At 44.5% G+C, this 18,589-nt stretch overlaps 1 long non-coding RNA gene across 1 annotated transcript in view; it reads right to left on the bottom strand.

Moving 5' to 3' along the window:
- Positions 1 to 17,887: 17,887 nt before the first annotated feature.
- LOC310672420 overlaps positions 17,888 to 18,589 on the bottom strand; it is an 81,058-nt gene continuing 80,356 nt past the window's right edge. The window contains exon 4 of the long non-coding RNA XR_014508560.1: positions 17,888 to 18,157. This is a non-coding gene — a long non-coding RNA (uncharacterized lncRNA). The remainder of the gene's footprint in view (positions 18,158 to 18,589) is intronic.

Raw genomic sequence — 18,589 nt, forward strand, 5'->3', positions numbered from 1 at the left:
CTGGCTTGAGGTCCCCCTCTCTAAACCCTTGTGCCCATCAAAGGGGGCTAATTCCACTGGAATAGGCATTTGGTTCTGCACAGTTTACAGCAAGACAACTTCATGGGGAAGGGAGCAATCTTTCCTAGAAGCCACAACTTTGTCGCTCAAAGCTACCTGACTTACATAGGGCATAGAAGGGACTCGGCCCATTCATGATTAAAATACTTGGCCTTGAAAAGCCTGAGTAAACACACCAGGTTTTCCATCATGTTTGTTCCTGCACATGGCAGTCATTGGCACGGCGCTCTGTTTCCAACTTGTCTATGATTGTTAAACCATGACAGTAAACAGAACTTAAGGAATTAGTCATTATATTGCTTTTTACTGCTGTAAGGTTGGAACCATCAAGTGATTCATTAAAATAAGATACTCTAGGCAGTGAAAGAAGTGGGTGAGGTGCCTAACTGCAAGAGTGGCTATTTCAGATTATTTTTTTTTTTAATGTACACAGCAGGCAGATAAGTCCAATGTCAGGTGTGCAATTAAGAGGAAAAACAACCTTAACAAAGGTGATTGTCCAGGTGGCTTGTGACACACTGAGCAGGCAAAGGTGGCAGTAGGAGGAAACCAGAGCACCCAAGACTCTGTTCACATTCCTGTTTATTGTTCACTCACGGTGTTTCCAGTGCTGGGATTTTAATTCATGTTCACAACACGGCGTTATCCAAAATGCATGAGGTTTTCTGAAAAAGGCTAATGGAGTGAAGAGATGTAGGCCCAGACAGGAGTTCTAGAAAGCGGGGGGGGGGGGGGGATAATGGGGGGGACCACTCGTCACAATTTAGTGGGGTGCTATCAACAACCTCAGATATGCAGATGACACAATCTTGATGGCAGAAAGTGAGGAGGAATTAAAGAACCTTTTATTGAGGGTGAAAGAGGAGAGCGCAAAATATGGTCTGAAGCTCAACATCAAAAAAACGAAGATCATGGCCACTGGGGAGGCAGTGAGAGATTTTACTTTCTTGGGCTCCATGATCACTGCAGATGGTGATAGCAGCCACAAAATTAAAAGACGCCTGCTTCTTGGGAGAAAAGCAATGACAAACCAAGACAGCATCTTAAAAAGTAGAGACATCACCTTGCCAACAAAGGTCCCTATAGTTAAAGCTATGGTTTTCCCAGTAGTGATGTATGGAAGTGAGAGCTGGACCATAAAGAAGGCTGATCGCCGAAGAATTGATGCTTTTGAATTATGGTGCTGGAGGAGACTCTTGAGAGTCCCATGGACTGCAAGAAGATCAAACCTATCCATTCTTAAGGAAATCAGCCCTGAGTGCTCACTGGAAGAACAGATCCTGAACCTGAGACTCCAATACTTTGGCCACCTCATGAGAAAAGAAGACTTCCTGGAAAAGACCCTGATGTTGGAAAAGATGGAGGGCACAAGGAGAAGGGGACGACAGAGGACGAGATGGTTGGATACTGTTCTTGAAGCTACCAGCATGAGTTTGACTAAACTGTGGGAGGCAGTGGAAGACAGGAGTGCCTGGCGTGCTCTGGTCCATGGGGTCATGATTGCATGCACTGCCTTTTTTTTTTCTAGAAAAAAAGGTGGTGGTGCCTAGTGCCACCAGTGAGAAGACTAGGGTGCACATGGCCAGCAGCATAGTGCAGTTCACATGCCACACTACCCACTCTCATGCTCCTTGGGGAGCGGGACTCGTGCGATCCAGCCAGCCAGCTCAGGCCACGGCTCCCCATGCGGTTGAGCCTCTGGGGGCAGGAGGGGGGAATGCAGGTACTGCATATGGGTGAGTACCACCAGAAAAAAGCACAGATTGTATGCATGGTATCAAGTGAGATGGTGTTTTCTCTAGTCTTTTGCTGAAGCAAAAGCTGGGGAAGTTTCAGTGTTGTTACATAAGATCCCAGCTTCAAAACCAACACCAAAAATAGGTCAACAAAACAGAACTTTAAAAGGAGGCAGTGTCAGTCATGTTCTGGTGAGAAATGTGGAGCACTCCCCCCACCTGACCCTGCATTTTGTGGCCTCTTGACACCCATGTATGTCTCTATCAGTTTCTGCCTCCTGATCTGTAGGAATGGCCAGTGAGGAGAGGCAGGGCTGCAGACCTGGCCTGTAGCGGCCATATGCCAGGATAATGCGTTGATAGGGCAACAGTGAGGTTGGGGTTGTTTGGGCATACCGACAGGGCCACTCCAGTGCTCCTGGTTGCCTGAACCACCCTGACTTGCCACCGCCGTGCCCTGCCCCCACAGCACCCCACTACACAGCAGTGATGCCACTGATGGGAGCCCACTCCTGAACATCAGTGGAAATGGGCTATGGTCCACAAATGTTTGTGCCACAGTAAAATTGTGAGGATTTACTGCTGGATCATTGGTTGGTTGTGCAGTCCAAAAGTATTCATCCACCCACCCACCTCTGTGCTGTTGTTCAATAATTAGCCTCCAGGGTTGGGTTGTATAAGTCTGATATTACTCATCTGAACTGAATAGGTGGAGTCTCTTTGCTGCTTTCTATGCCGGAGCAGCTATTCCAGAAGCATTGCCAGTGTTTTGTGATCATGTAGCTCTGGAATACAATGCCCTCTGCCATTATGAGAGCCAGTGTGGTATAGTGGTTACAGTGTTGGACTATGACCTGGGAGAATGGGGTTCGAATCTCCACCCAACCATGAAACTTACTGGGTGACTTCAGGCCAGTCATTGCCTCTCGGCCTAACTTACTTCACAGGGTTGTTGTGAAGTTAAAATGGGATGAAGAGGGGAAGAACCATGTATACCACACTGAGCTCCTTAAAGGAAAGGTGTATAATTGTAATAATAAAAATGTAACCTACAGAATCCTTGGTTTCATTTCCCAGGTGGCACAGCTTTGAGAAGAGAAAAAGAAAACTCTGGAACATAACCATAAAGGTTGGCCACTCTGTGATGTCCTTAGACCTTCTTCCAAGAAGGTTCTAGAGCTCGACTGCCTCAGGCCTACATCTTCCGACTTTGCATAATTGTTTTCTTGAAAACAGCTTGGTTATCTTGTGCCATCACCATAAATCCAGCATGGAAACAGTTGGGACAGATTTATAGCAGATAGCAGTTTGAGCTATCTATGATTCACAGCACCAATGTGTTTTGCCCAGAGGAGATAAGATATCCTCTGGTAGATCATTGACGGCTATTTGGCAGCATGGATTTCCTGGGCTGCCTGGTTATACTGAAAGTGAATCTAACCTTTAGAAGCCCTGATGTGACAGACTGTGTCTGCCTGGGAATCTCCATTTGGGGAAGAGTCGGTCAATGGCAACAGCTTAAACACGCACAAAATGATGGGTGAAAAAGGAGACACTTCATGCACGCCAATGTTTGCATGAAAGTGCTTTTGCTTTCCTGGAAGATGAATGTATTGTTGTGAGCCGAGAGAGCAAAGTTCCAGATATTTATTTGCTGTCCCCTCCATTCATCAAAACATTTTCTCAATGGTTGTTGCCAGCCATAATAGCTAGGAGATGACAAACCCAACTAGCAGATTTGTAAGTCTTAGGAGTTCAGAAGCATGTGAAGATAAGCAACCGAGGGGTCAGGCACACTCTCTCACCATCCCACATTGGCTCTCCCCACAACACTAACTATGGACATAGGCCATCTTTGCAGTGGGGCAAGTTGCTGGATGTGGGGACCCAGATTTCAGGGGCAGGCTGGTGAATGCATATCATGGGGCAAGCATGTGCAACCCTGCTCTCCATCCTCCTATGACTTGTCCAAACCAAGTGTGCACCCTGACTCTACAGCATGTGGGTGATTCTGACCACTAGGAGAAGAGGTGGTGGCCAGGCATCACTAAGGAGTACGCATAGACATAGCAGTTCAACAAATGGAGGATTGACTAAGGTCTGATTCATGCTTTCCAGGAGCAATATGGGAAGCTGCTTAAGTGTGACTTCTTCTTATGCTACTTAATCAATGTCTGGAAGGGGAAGCCACCAGAGAGCTTTGGGTTCCCATGGGAAGACAGTGCAAACACCACAGCCACACCACCTGACCTGGTTCCTTATGCTTACATGTTTCATCCTGTCTGATTCCTGCCTTCCCACGTGGCTCCCCTATTAGTACTTCTCTGAAAGAAGCCCTAGGGGAGCTGCTTCCACATGGGAATTAAGCCTTAAGCTCCGCCTTGTTTTTACAACATCTGCGTATCACTATCTACCAGACACCCGCTATCTGGCTTTGGACCCATTCCTGCTTCCCTGTCTTGCTAACTGGGCTGTCTATTCTCTGCCGTAGGCTGTGTGGTCTACAGGAGCTGCCGCCAACTGCCACGCTGAACAAGCCCTGTGTGCTGTCAGATGTTTGCCTCTCCCTCGTGTAACAGGGTGAGGAAACTCCATTGGCTCCTGTTGCAGAACCCCAAACAGGGCACAATTGTTCCAAGTTCTTCCAGTAACCATTTGTTTCCTTCTTCTTACCAATAATATCCCACATGCCTCTCAGCACTATTAATCATCTGTGCTTTGTTTTGTTTCTATGCCTTATTCAACATGAGTCATATCCCGTTGCGCCTGTGAACCTGCTCCTAAACACACTCGTTTCTAAGTTCTGCTGGTCCAGAATCTCATCTTGCATCTGTCAAGTTTGTGGCTGCGGTTTGACTGAAATAAATCTTATTAAACACATACACACACACACACCAGTATTGCTTAGAGTGCTGCTCCAGTGCACTTTATCGCTAAATAGATTTGGCCATAACACATTTGTTTACAATATGACTCAAAAATCCACAGTCTGATCAGGTGGAATCTCCCAAACATTCCTTCTATAAATCTCCCATCCATAGGGTGTGCACATATGAAGAACGTCATACAGTAGTACCTCGGATTAAGTACTTAATTCATTCTGGAGGTCCGCTCTTAACCTGAAACTGTTCTTAACCTGAAGCACCACTTTAGCCACGCCGCTGGAGCACGATTTCTGTTCTCATCCTGAAGCAAAGTTCTTAACCTGAGGTACTATTTCTGGGTTAGCGGAGTCTGTAACCTGAAGCGTATGTAACCCGAGGTACCACTGTATTTGTTAATAACTTCAGTTGTACCTTGGAAACTGAACGGAAGCTGTTCCAGAAGTCCGTTTGACTTCCAAAACATTCGGAAACCAAGGCGCAGTTTCCAATTGACTGCAGGAAGCTCCTTCAGCCAATCAGAAGCCGCAGAAGCCACGCCGGATGTTTGGGTTCCAAAAGAAAGCTCGCAAACCAGAACACTCACTTCCGGATTTGCAGCGTTTGGGAGCCAAAATGTTCGATTCGCAAGTGATTCGTCAACCAAAGTATGACTGTACTTGAAACCTCAAAGGTCTGTATTCATAATATTTTAACTTAGGAAATGTGATCACAAGAATACAGGAATATGAATTAATATTGTTATTATTTATTAAATCTACAAGTCACTTTTTGTGACTTGTAAATCAAAGTGACTTACAATATTTTAAACAAAAACAAAAGAAGACACATACATATATTAAAACGGGACACACACACACACACACTACTGGGGGGTAATCCCACCCATGCAACAAGGCCATAAATAGTTACTGTCCCTGCAATCTCGCCTTTTACACCTTTATAATGGTCCCTTGTTCGTGGAACTCCCTCCCTCTGAAAATAAGCCTGTCCCTCTCACGGATCATTTTCAGGCAACAACTTGGGATATAGCTGTTGGCACACAGGCACTGTGAGGAGGTCTGTGAGTGGATATGGCCATCTTTGATATGGATGCTAAATTCTTTTTATTGCTTTGATGTGATTTTCATTATGTTTTAACTCCTGTCATTTTATCATATGTGTTCTGGGATCCCGGGGGTGGTTTGTGAATGCAAGTAAGTAATAAATAAAGTTGTGATTTACCACAAGGGGCAGTTGACCATTTCGACTGAGAAAAACAGGCTGGTCTGCATGTTATCACTAAGGACGGTAAGAGGATTGAGCCCTTTAAAAAAAACAACCAACCCTTTTGAACTTTTCAGCCATAGTAGCTGTGGCTCTATCAGGCAGAAAATGTCAGAGGACCTTATCTGGCACAAGCGAGGGTGTTGATGTGCTTCCCATGGAATGCTGATATCTTCCATAGGCAAAAGCAGTCGATGACAGGTTGGAACGCCAAAAACCGCTGCGGCCTTGGTACATTCCGGGCCTTGGCCTTCTTCCCAAAGACAAGAGCTGCTCCAAGTCCTCCTATCTGAGCTCTAACTCCTCTTCTGAAGGAGCAGATAACAACTTCTAGGAATAAACAGAAAGTGCCAAGCCTGTGCCGTACATGCCTTCCTCCCTATATATGTTCCTTGGGCCTCTTTTTTTGTTTGTGTCCTCCTTTGCTTCCGCTTTGCTGCTCCACGGTGGAAGTTGTCACTAGGAAGTGCTATAATGACCAGAGCACACAGTCAAATAGGCAGGAATCAGCCACACAGCAACAATATCATCATCACCTGATCTGTCCTTCCAAGGAGCTCAAGATGCCATATATGGTTCTTCCCCTCCGCCATTTTATCCTCACAAGACGTCTATGAGGTAGGTTAGCCTAAGAGACAGTGACTGGCCCAGGGTCAGTTGCCCAGTGAGCTTTATGGCAGAGTAGGGTTTTGAACCCTGGTCTCCTGCTACAACCACTACACCATACTGACCAATGGGGCAACACCCCCAATAACAACAAAATTAGAATACAGGCCTTTGTCCTTTTAAAGGTTCCAACGTGAGGAAAACCAATCTGGCTGTTCATCCTGAATGTGCCACTTGGATGTGAGAATGTTCATTGAGTCTTAGAAGAATTGAGGTAACACTTTTAACAAGAAAATCTAAGCTGGATGAAAACATTAGAACATCAAGCAAGACCTTATGCTGACGTAGATATAATTCCATAATGTGGGGAATACACATAGTGCCATAATAACAAAATACAGCCATCAAATATGGTTGCAAGCATCCTTTTTTGGATAGGAGATGTGACCTTTTCTCTAGGCGTCGGTTCGGCTTAAGAGCAAATGATGCTTCCGCAATTGGCGAGAAGATGCTTGCTTAAATTAGCATTGGTGGTTTTTTTGCTGGGTTGCAGCAACTGAACACATCATCCCTGCTTGGGTGGCAGCCGGAGGGAAACCTTTTGCCAGTTTCCAATGTAGCCAAGGGAAGAAGAAAGCTTTGCATATGCCTGGCAAGGAGCAGCATTGCGGGTGGGGATCAAAGTTTGGAAGAAGTGATAAAGCTTTAGAGGCTCTCAATCTGTCTGGGTGCTTGCCTCCTTCCCTGTGGGCTCAACACATACTAGAAAAAACAGCAGAAGGGGCCAGTAAAAAGCAGCCACTAAAACTACCTAGCACATGGGCAAGTAGGGAATACAAAACTGTTTGGGGTTTTTTAATGGCTAATACTAGCCAAGGATTTCCCCTTTCCTGCCCATACCATAAAAAGAAGGGTGTCTTTGCAGACTAAGCCATTTCCCTCCCCAATGCTAGAGCAGGTACCATCTACCCATGCTTATGGTGACTGTGTTTGTATTCATGCAGAGAGGATAAGAGGAACCAGTGTCTTTAACCATCTTGTTGAATAAAGGAGCTTGTGCAGCTTGCGAGGAAAGCCTGAACCTGCTGAAACTCCTTCATGTGAGCAGCTGTTGAATGTATAGGAGTAGCTGGACCCATTTCAACCTGGCTTCAGGTCTGGCCCTGGCCTGGCAGTGACCTTGTTCATTTCGTGATGCGGTTCTCACCCCAAACAATTTTTGCAAAAATGCATATATGTTAGAGGAAAGCGTGCACAAAAAATAAGATATCCGTGGAAAGGACGTACAAAAAATGCATTTTATCAGGGAAAAGTACTTGCGGAGATAAGCAGATTTTATATACAAAACTGCATATAGAAATGTGTTCGTCAGGAGAAATTCACATTAAAATGCTGGTGAATTTTCAGGAAGATTTTTTTTATAATAAAAAACCACAAATCACTGCAAAAATGTGAAGAAGAGTGGGAAAGCCAGAAATGGAAAGAACTGAAATAGACAGGTTTTTCCATTCCTAGCAGTGACTTTTACTAGGCATTGGTCTTCTCTTGCAAGCTACATGTGGAATTGAAACTGACTTTCCACACGTCTGTGTACATTCCACTCCATTCAAACCATTAGGTGGTTTGGCGTAACCATGTGGACAGGGGAGGGGCAATGCATGTAAGATGCCCTTCTGAGCAGCTTTTACATTTTTTATCAAAACTTTACAAATTGCGCTAAATCACTTTTCCGGCTGCATTTGAAAATATTCTTGCAACAGCACTTCAATGTAATTGATTACTGTAAGTGGTTTTTTAAAAATTATTTCTTTCCAAAAGGCTGGAAACAATTGCGACTTGGAGACCACATATTCCCCAACAGAGTCTGTTGTTTCCAGCTTTTCCCAAGTAAATTAAACAAACCTGTGATCAATTACCCTTGCAAAAAATATTTCGCTTCATTTCCCCTGTATTTTTAAAACTAGGTGAAAAAGCATCATAGCACTAAAAATAAAAATAGATTAACATAAACATGGAACATAACTTCAGAATATTGGTGTCAAGTCCAAATTCAGTATTGTGCCCCATCAAAATGTGAGACCGTCAGATGCTGTGTAACTCACTCTCGTTTCGGGGGGCTTCCTCAATTCTAATTTTGTAAATCCTCAGAGACAAATTACATATTGAACACAGAATTTGCCCTTGTGTCTTTATTTTTTCACCGTTTAAAGAGCAGCTGTGGCAGGATCAGGAAGCAATCAAAGCAAAATGGCTGTGAGATCCAGGGGAAGCAGCCTTATCTAGGCTTTCCCCTCCCCTCTTCAGCAAGGGCTCATGGGACAGCTTTTCCCCATGAGCCCATCACACAGAGAAAACACTGGGCGAAACCTTGCCCAGTATTTTGCTGCAATCTATGAACCACAGTGCTGCTGGGCAAAGGCTTATTGGTTACGGAATGTAGCTTACAGGTCACAAACACTCTGGAGCTGCTTTGGGGGAAGAAAGCTGCCATTTGTACCCAAGGCAACTTCCTTCCAAATAAAAAATAGCAGCTTGGCATGAGGGTATTTTTACTAGGTCCATAGCTTGGGGTTAAAGGACTAAAACCCTCTCCCTTGCACTGTGGTCCTGATCCTGATTGGGCTTCCCAACAACTGCTGTTTGAAGTTTAAGAAATTGACAAACAAGTCCAAACGTCACCTTGGCTTCCCCCAAAGAATCCTGGGAACTGTAGTTTGCTAAAGGCGCTGGGAATGGTGTCGAGGTAAACTGCAGTTCCCAGAGTTCTTTGGTGGAAGCCATGTACTTTAAATGTATGGTGTGCATGTGACCGTAATCATTATATATCACCTTAAGGCTTAATGTACAGTTTGCCAGAGTAAGGCAGTAAATTGATATACTTCCTCTAGCCATGGTGAAGCCTCCTTTTTGCCTCAGGCTGACAGAGCATTTCCTTTTTACACATTTTCCTGTGAGTTCCTTTAGATTCATTTATGTAAACCTCTTTCCAGTGGGTTGTGACCCGCCTGACATCGTGCAGCGATGAGCCCTTTATGACTCAAGGAGTCTATGGGACAATTGACGTCTGGGCACAGAATGAAGTCAAACGCTTGCCTCCTTGTTTGAGAATAATGAAAAAAGGGTGAGAATCCCAAGATTTCGCAAAGATCTTACAGAACGGATTGCATCAGGGCTTGGCCAACTCATTTCTGAGCAAAATCCAAGGTCTCATTTCTCATCGCTTTGTTTGGATCGAGGAATTTTTGGCACCATTTGTAAATTCCATATTGACAGTTTGTCACCACATTTGTCATCACAAATAATCTACAAAACAGGGATTGTGATATTATTATTCAGTGGTTCAACATCTGCTATGATTACTTGCACATGCAAGTATTTATAAAATGCTTCACTAGTTTCCATAGAATTGAAGGGTTGGAAGGGACCCCAAGGGTGATCTAGTCCAACCCCCTGTGATGCAGGAATCACAGCTAAAGAATGCCTGACAGATGGCCACCCAACCTCTGTCTAAAAACCTCCAATGAGAGTCCAGCACCTTCCAAGGTAGTCTGGACCTTTTATGTGACACACATTCCACAGAAACCAGTCCAATATTCCCATCTTGTATCTGAGAGCTGATTTTTAAATTACTAGAACAGTGTGGGGATTGCTACCTCATGACATTGGCAATGCAGCGAAATCCGATACCTGCATAGTAAGAGTGGATCATGCAGAACACGACAGCACCAGCAATGGTGGGAGATAGGACAGCAGCATCCTTGCTTATCACACTGATCTGCATGCAAAGTGGATTCAGATGTTACGAAAGCAGCCTAGGAAAGAGTTGTGTGATCTTTGCTGTATATTTCGTTGTTTCTTCAACTTGTAAACCACCTTGTGCATATAGTAATATAGAAAGGCTGTATACAAATTAAAAGTGAAATAAAATCAAAAAGTTACTGGCAAGCAGCAACCCTGTCACTCTGTTAATGCTTTGAGAGTGTGTTCAAGGAGAGGGTTGCCACCACTGTAGACCGAGGGCAGCTCTTCCTCTCTTTGCTATACAAAGGAATGGTGATACCAATGTGCATATGGTATGTGCAGATAGATGCTTGGGGATTTGAATTGTGCAGGGATGCCCCATGGTGCACCTCCATCATGCTCTGAGTGATGCCTAGGAAGATTTGCAGGTGACACTGAGTATAGCTCAACCTGGCTTCCTCACTTTCGAGGTCAGCAGCAGCAAGAAGACCTGAACACAGGGCTGCTAATGTTTGGTGTTGCCATCTTACTTTCACTGGAAGCATTTTGCCTTCTTATCATCCTCTTGAAACAAATGGTAGGGTCTGCCGAGCATCGTTACCACAGTTTTGTCTGTGTCCAACTCCAGGTGACTCGGGAAAAGGGGCATAGCTCAAAGGCAGTAATGCTTCTGAATACCAGTTGCTGGAAATCGCGGGCAGGCAGAGTCCTCAGGTTCTGCTTGTGGGACTCCCACAGAATGGCCACTGCGAGAACAGGGGCCATTGGACTTGATCTAACAGGAGCCTCTTATGTTCCTGTGATCACATGTATTGAGTCCCCAATTATGGCCAAAGCTATGTTTTGCTGTGAAACAGTTAACAGCATCCAGCCCGGCATAATAGCTTAGTTGATTTCATGTGAATATGAAAAAAACAGTTTGTGGTTGGGTCTAAAACCAAGCCAAACCCGGTGGTTTGGGGAGAGCTTGATTTGGGTTAATTGGTTTGTTTGAGCCTGAAAGCCAAAATAAACTCCAGGGCTTCTGAAACCACGCTAATAAAGCAAACAGTCTTTGAGGGGTCTTAGAAGCCAAAGTCACCTGGAGACGTGCATCTCAATTCCTATTTCAGTTCGCATTTCAGTATTCAGAAATGTGTTCAGAAGCAACCGTCAGGTTCTGGTAACTGCTTCAATATGAAATAATCGGGTTACACCGTTCCAGCTTTCCTTCTCCAGACCAGTTTGGTACTGCTATAAAAAGAAGAGCACAACCCTTGACAACCCAGTGCTGTGGTGGAGAATTATATCCAGCCAGTGGGCCAAATTGTAATCTCCCCCACCCCTCGTGGGGTGAATTTGGCAGGTGGGCGGATCCACCCACCGGTTAGTCACCTGACATCGTAATGATACCATGTGACCTTTTTCGCCCACATGGGTCTTGCAGAGCACTCCACAAGATGGTGTTTTGCAGGGGGCTTAGCAAGGCCCCACCCCAGCTGATAGACTGGAAGGATAAACCTTTCTTCAAAACAGGGCTATAATCAGTGCTTTTTTTCTGGGGGAACGCAGCGGTATCCCCCCCCCCGAAACATTTTGTGCATGCAGCAAACACTGAGGGGCAGTATTTCAATATGAGTAGGGAAATGAGAGTGCCCCTAAACATTTATTTTATGGAAAAACAAAACAAAAGCTGGCTATAATTTAGGGAGCATGTCTGAGCCCAATATGGCTTCCCATTGCTATAACCCTATTGTGAAGCCAATGCGTTTTAAAAGCTCATCTGAATCACGCCAGTAATAAAGTTGCAATAACAAGAGCGAGCAGAAAGGAGAACGAAACAAGCAAACCCCCCCAAAAAAACAAAACAAAAGGTAAGTGGTGGGATGGCTTTATGAAACACTTGTTCATGTGGAAACTTCCATTTGTTTCCATGGGGATGGTCAGGAAAGTAAGGATTACTCACCAAAAAGGCTTTCAGGATCTGTCTCACCATTAAGGTTATTTTGAAAAGCACGAGCTTTAAAACAGCATGATTCGTTCAGCTGGACGCACTGAATAGTCAGTCAAAAGGAACATTTGGCTTTTAATTTTTGTATTTATGGTCAATGGGTATTGGGGGTTTTAATAGCATTAGCTGCCTTAGGTACCGCATTTAAAGTAGAAGGACGAAATTTAAAAATACAGGTGGACCTGAAATTTTAATCATGGGCATTCTTAAGAAGCAGCTTGCTGTCTGAGACCATAAAAATGCTAACATTATTTCAAGACAACTTCACCAAAGATGCAAATTTTCAGAAAGATGCAAATCTATTTTTGAAGCAGAATGAAAAAATGCATATCATCACACTTTGTATAGGTTTCATTAGAACCATAGTCAACCCAGTGTGTCAAGGCAAGCCTCCGTTTTCTCTTCTTTTGTTTTTTTTTTTTTTTTTTCAAATTATTGGAATGTTGCAAAATCCATACATTTGCACATTACAATTCATGCATGGTAGTAATACCTAAGCCCCCTTCCTATTTTCATATACACATTTTCTTTGTTGGCCAATTATAAAGGAACCATGGCAAATCCAAGTAGAGAGCTGTGATGAGACAGAACTTTGACAGTGCTTTCCCTGACTTCTGACTTAAACTGATCTGCAGAGTGCCATGCATGGTCTAGAGACACTGATGAAGCGATTGTTCTCTCAACATAGGCAAAGAGGGTTGTTAGCACTAGATTGCTCTGTAACAACCCCCCCCCCCCAAAAAAAAACTCCCCTGGTTTTCTGGGTGTGTGATGTGGAAGCAGGCCTGGCCCAAAGCATTTAGCTGCCAGAAGTGACCATTCGACGTACAGAAACCACCTGGACTGGTTGTTAGTAATAGTAAACTCTATTGCACCTGAAACAGCAGGACAGATTGGTGGCAGAGGCAGGGCAGGCTAAGTGGCAACAGAGCAGAATGGTGGGGAGTGGGGCAGTTCAAGGGGAATAGCTGGGGGCTGCCTCTCCTCAGCATCTGCCACCTCAGGCAGCTGCTTCCCTCTGCCTAACAGTAGGGCCAGCCCTGTACAGTGGTACCTCGGGTTAAGAACTTAATTTGTTCCGGAGGTCCGTTCTTAACCTGAAACTGTTCTTAACCTGAGGTACCACTTTAGCTAATGGGGCCTCCCGCTGCCGCCGCACCGCCTGAACACAACTTCTGTTCTCATCCTGAAACAAAGTTCTTAACCCAAGGTACTATTTCTGGGTTAACGGAGTCTGTAACCTGAAGTGTATGTAATGCAAGGTACCACCGTATATAAGTTTGCAATGGTATCACATTTTGTTCCACAAAGGGAACCATCCCACACTCCTTTGCCCTGCTCCATGTGCTGGGAGGGAAGGAGGGTGTGAGAAGTCAGGAGCTAGTCCCATACAGAACACAGTGGCAATGCATGGCTAGATTGGAGTAATTGTTACACACCTATAGCTGTAGGGCACAGCAGCCCTGGGAACCTGCACATATAAGGAACAATAGCAATAGCCAGGAGAGTGGCTGGAGGCCTGATGCACGTCCCTCCCGCCCTGGCATTCAAGAATCCCATCAGTGTGGAATTAAAATGTGAAAGCTGCACTATGGGAAAACTATGTGCAAAGCATAAGTGGGTGTCACTCTGACGGTTACCTTGATGGCATGAGCTCCGCTGAGTCATGCAGCCAATTGGACTACTCCGAGACAGATGAAAGGGTGCTGTCATCATAAAGTTGTGAGGTAATTAAAAAAAAAAGAATATAGATCTCTTTTGAGGGTGTCTTGGTGTCGACATGACCAACTGATGACTTGCTGCAAATGAAGTTCATGCCTAAACAATTTGCTGAAACTGGTTCGGTCAAAGCCCTTAAGACTTAATGCTGGAACAAGCAAGATTCACTTACCAGGCCTGTGGTGTTTGAGCAGAAGAGAAGAAAGGTTAGCATATAAGTTGCGAGCTGCTCTGTGATCTTTGGATGAAGGGTGATATACAAATTTAATAAGTAATAGTCCAGCATTCAGGTCCATATTTAGCAAGGTTTCAAACAAAGCTGATAGGTCGTATCAATGATCAATTTTGAAAATTCTACTATAAATGCTGGTACAGTTTTGATATAACAGACTACAGGTGTGTTGCTTTGTATCCATCTTTATGGAGCATCCTACCCATTCATTTGTAGTTTTCTTCTGAAGATTACATTCTAGAAAATGTGTAAGGTAAAGGTAAAGGGACCCCTGACCATTAGGCCCAGTCGTGGCCGACTCTGGGGTTGCGGCGCTCATCTCACTTTACTGGCCGAGGGAGCCGGCATACAGCTTCCGGGTCATGTGGCCAGCATGACTAAGCTGCTTCTGGCGAACAAGAGCAGCGCACGGAAACGCTGTTTACCTTCCTGCCGGAGCAGTACCTATTTATCTACTTGCACTTTGACGTGCTTTTGAACTGCTAGGTTGGCAGGAGCAGGGACCGAGCAATGGGAGCTTACCCCATCGTGGGGATTCAAACCGCTGACCTTCTGATCGTCAAGTCCTAGGCTCTGTGGTTTAACCCACAGCCCCACCCGCTTCCCTAGAAAATGTGTACTATAGGATTAAAATGAGCAAGGAAAACACAAACTACTCTGTGGACACCTATTCATATATATCGGGGTGAGGAACCTGCAACCCTCCAGATGCTGCTAGACTACAATTCCCATCATGCCTGACAAAAGCAATGCTGGTTGGGCCTGATGGGAGTTGGAGTCCTACGTCACCAGGTTCTCCACTCCAGGTATTTATCAATGCCAAGCAGTGGTTGAGCCAACTTTCATAGTTATAGACTTGGATTCTCTCCGTAGTTCTACAGAACATTCACTGTGTATAAACATGGCCACACCTTCTTCCTGTGTTCATTCAGCCACACAGGCATAGGGGAGGCCATAAAAGGTGAGGCATGGTGATATCATAGCTGGCGTGGCTTCATGTTTCATTCTGCTGCCTGTTTAAACTTGTGAAGGGCTCCGCCTCCCCCGCCCTTGGGTTCTGATGCTCCCAGTTTAGAGAGCTCACCTGGAGTACAGGTGTGGCAACACTTAACACAGACTCAGGGAGCCAATCAGATAATTTGGAACCTTAGCAAGGAGCCAATGTGTGAGAAGGTTCATTGACTCCCATTCATCTGTTACACAACTGAAGATAAACGTATTCATGGCAGGCGGCAGTGAAAGATGAAAGGGTTGGATGGCACCAGGGTGTCTTGAAGAGATGGGAAAGGAAATGAGAACAAAAGCAATTAACGTATTTGACGTTTCATGCAGCAATTGCAGTTTGCATGTGAAGTTTTCACAACACAAACATGCTTCTCCCAAGTCAAGCTGACATGGTACGTGCTGTTTCTACACTTTCCTTCAGACCTGTAACGAAAACAAAGTTTGGTGTGATTCATCAGGTGAGCTCCAGATAGATTGAACTATTGATATCAGTCCCTTTTTCATAACTTTATGAAAAAGGAAGCCTGATCTTATGGTTCCACTATGATGGTGTGTTACATTGCATTGCAGTGTAATGTAATGCTTGTTCACACGTTACACAAGACATAGGTACAAACTGTCTTTACCCAAGTACAGTCAAACCTCGGTTGTCGAACGTAATCCTTTCTGAAGACCATTCGACTTCCAAAAAGTTCGACAAGCAAGGATCAAAGTGCGGTCGACAAAGTCAATGGAGAAAAAAGAAGAAAAAACTCCCTGGAAGCCATTCAGCTTCTGAAAATCATTCGAAAACCGGAGTAGTTACTTGCGGGTTTTTGGCATTCGTGAGCCAAAACGTTCCAAAATGGAGGCATTTGAGAGCCTAGGTTGGACTGTACAAGTGTCAGTGTGTACAAGTGTTGGTGTGAAAGAGTGTGCACAGGTACACAAACTAGACATTTGTTGAACATTACCTGTACAAGTGTACAGTTCAACTCTTTGTGTACACGCACAAGGGTGGTTTCAAATGTACACACCTCAGCTTAACCATGGCTTAATTTTTCAAATCAGATGAAAGCTGCTTTGATAGGAAAACACATCAAATAGCAAAAACGACCAGATACATATGGAATGTGGCTGGTGTCATGTGCACTCAGCTTCCGACACCAGTGGTGGGAGCACACTAGAGCCGGAGTAAACAGTAATGTGTACATTAGCTAAGAGTTTTGGGGGATATGCAATGAGCTCTGAGTGGAAGTGAAAACTAACCATTTAAGAACTGAAGAGCTTCCTTGGTGCTACCAAGGGGAAATAAACCCCTTTCAATGTTTGGTGCTTACGGCAGAATGGGTGGAGGAAGAGAACTATTAATGCTGCAAAGGCAAACAAAAACACACACAAGAAACCAACGTGTCCCTTGTTAACTCTGAACATGCATTAATGTGCACTACATTAATTAGGCAATATTGTTTGTTAATTAATCAACAACGCATGCACCAAAGGGGATCACTCTCGCTTCATAACAAGGGGGCAAGAAGCAACTCGCATATTCAATTTATTGTTGACTCTCGTAATAAATTAATTACAGAGTCTCCTTCACATCTACACAATGAAGCCTATGAAGCTCCCTAGTTAATTAAAAAACTAGTTCAGCAAAATAGCAAACATTTATTTTAAGCCATTTGTGTGTGGCAAACAAAGATGGTGGTGCCTTTTTCTTTCAGTCCTGAGAATAGTTAGGGCTGTGTCTTGTAGGCCTTCCCTGCCTTAACCAGGAAAATATGTTCCACTCTGCTTCCAGGAGAATGATACAGCAGGCAAGCGCCTTGTTTCCAAGCGACCTAATATTGCATCCAGTCAGCATTGTGTTGCTGTTTGGCGCCAGCTGTGTCCCCCCCAGTGCGCAGATTCTGTTCGATGCAGAGTTTTGAGTGCCTGCAAAAAAAGGGTTAGGAAGCTTCTCTCTTCTTTGCCTGCATTTTATTTCCCTGTTCTCTCCGGGGCCTCAAGTCTCCAGTCAGATGGGCATTGGGATCAGGGGCGGAGGAAGGGAGCGGGGGCGGTCCTCCACAGGTGTCATCACTGAGGTGAGTGACATTTGGTGCCCACCCACCCGCAACTCCCAAACCTTCTCCAAGCCGTCGGGGGAAGGGGCGGAGCTGTGCTGCCTTGCTGGTAGGCAGGAAGGAAAACGCTGGTGGTTCCACAGAAGACTAGGTGCAGAAGAAGGATGTCCTAAACTTTGGAACGCTTGCCAATCACATCCAGGGGGAAGGCAGAAGCACAGTATATATCAGGGGCAGCCAATGTGCTGCCCTCCAGATGTTATGGGCTGCAACTCCCATCATCCCTGACCATTGGCCATGATGAGTTGATGGGAGTTGTGGTCCAAAACATCTTAAGATGTTGGCTACTTCTGGGGGCTACCCCTGCTGTTGCTTCCATGAAGCAACTATGGGCCACAGCTTCTATGTGTTCATGGTTAGAAGGCTTCAAGAAAACCAGTCTGGGCATCTTCTTTCATTCTGAATGAAAGCAGTTATACTTGCCAAGAGTACACTGATGTTCTACTAGGTTTCCAAATGCTTGTCAGGAGGCTTATCTGCTACAAGCCTCTGAAGTTCACTGATATTCAGTGGTTGTCAAAAACTGACGTTATTTATTGCTCGAGTCTTCCCACTGAAGGGATAAAAAAAAAGCTGAAGCACTAAAATTAAATGCTACTTGATGCCGTCTCTTGCCTAAAGGCTGAAAACACAAAACCAATGACCTGATGCATACGTGACAAATGAATCATCTTTTGTTTGAACCTTGCCTCATTTCTCGGTAATCCAAGCTCTTACTTATAACGTTAAACCTCCAGCAGTGGTCCTATATCTCATCAACTGTTAAGAATCAGATGGGGTCCCATTTCTCATTCTTATGATCCTTCCAGCAGAGCCTGTTTTTTTTCATAAGATAATAAGAAAAACAACAATAATAGAAGTTCTGTTATCTCCAGGTTCATCAAGTGCTTAATGCTTTGTTGCTGCTACATGCACATTGTCTTTAGCTTGACATTGGACGTTTTCCTTTCTTATTCCTTATTCTTTCTTATTCTTATTGTTACTGGATTACGGTTTCTCATAAATAAAAAATATGAAAGAAGGGGTAATCCTGTACACACTTACCTGGGACTGACCCGATTTTAACTCAGTGGGGCATACTTCTGAGTAGACATGTGTGCACTATTAGGACTAGAATGGGTTCTGTATTTTCCGTTTTGCAAAACTGCATCGAAGACTTATAACAGGTAGTGAATTGGTTTAATCTGTAGACCGAATGACTGAAAGTTCAGAGAAATAATCAGGGCAATTTGAATTGGCAGGGCTGC

The sequence above is a fragment of the Podarcis tiliguerta genome, assembly GCF_965153285.1.
Source record: "Podarcis tiliguerta genome assembly, chromosome: 2".
Classification (NCBI taxonomy): Eukaryota; Metazoa; Chordata; class Lepidosauria; order Squamata; family Lacertidae; genus Podarcis; species Podarcis tiliguerta.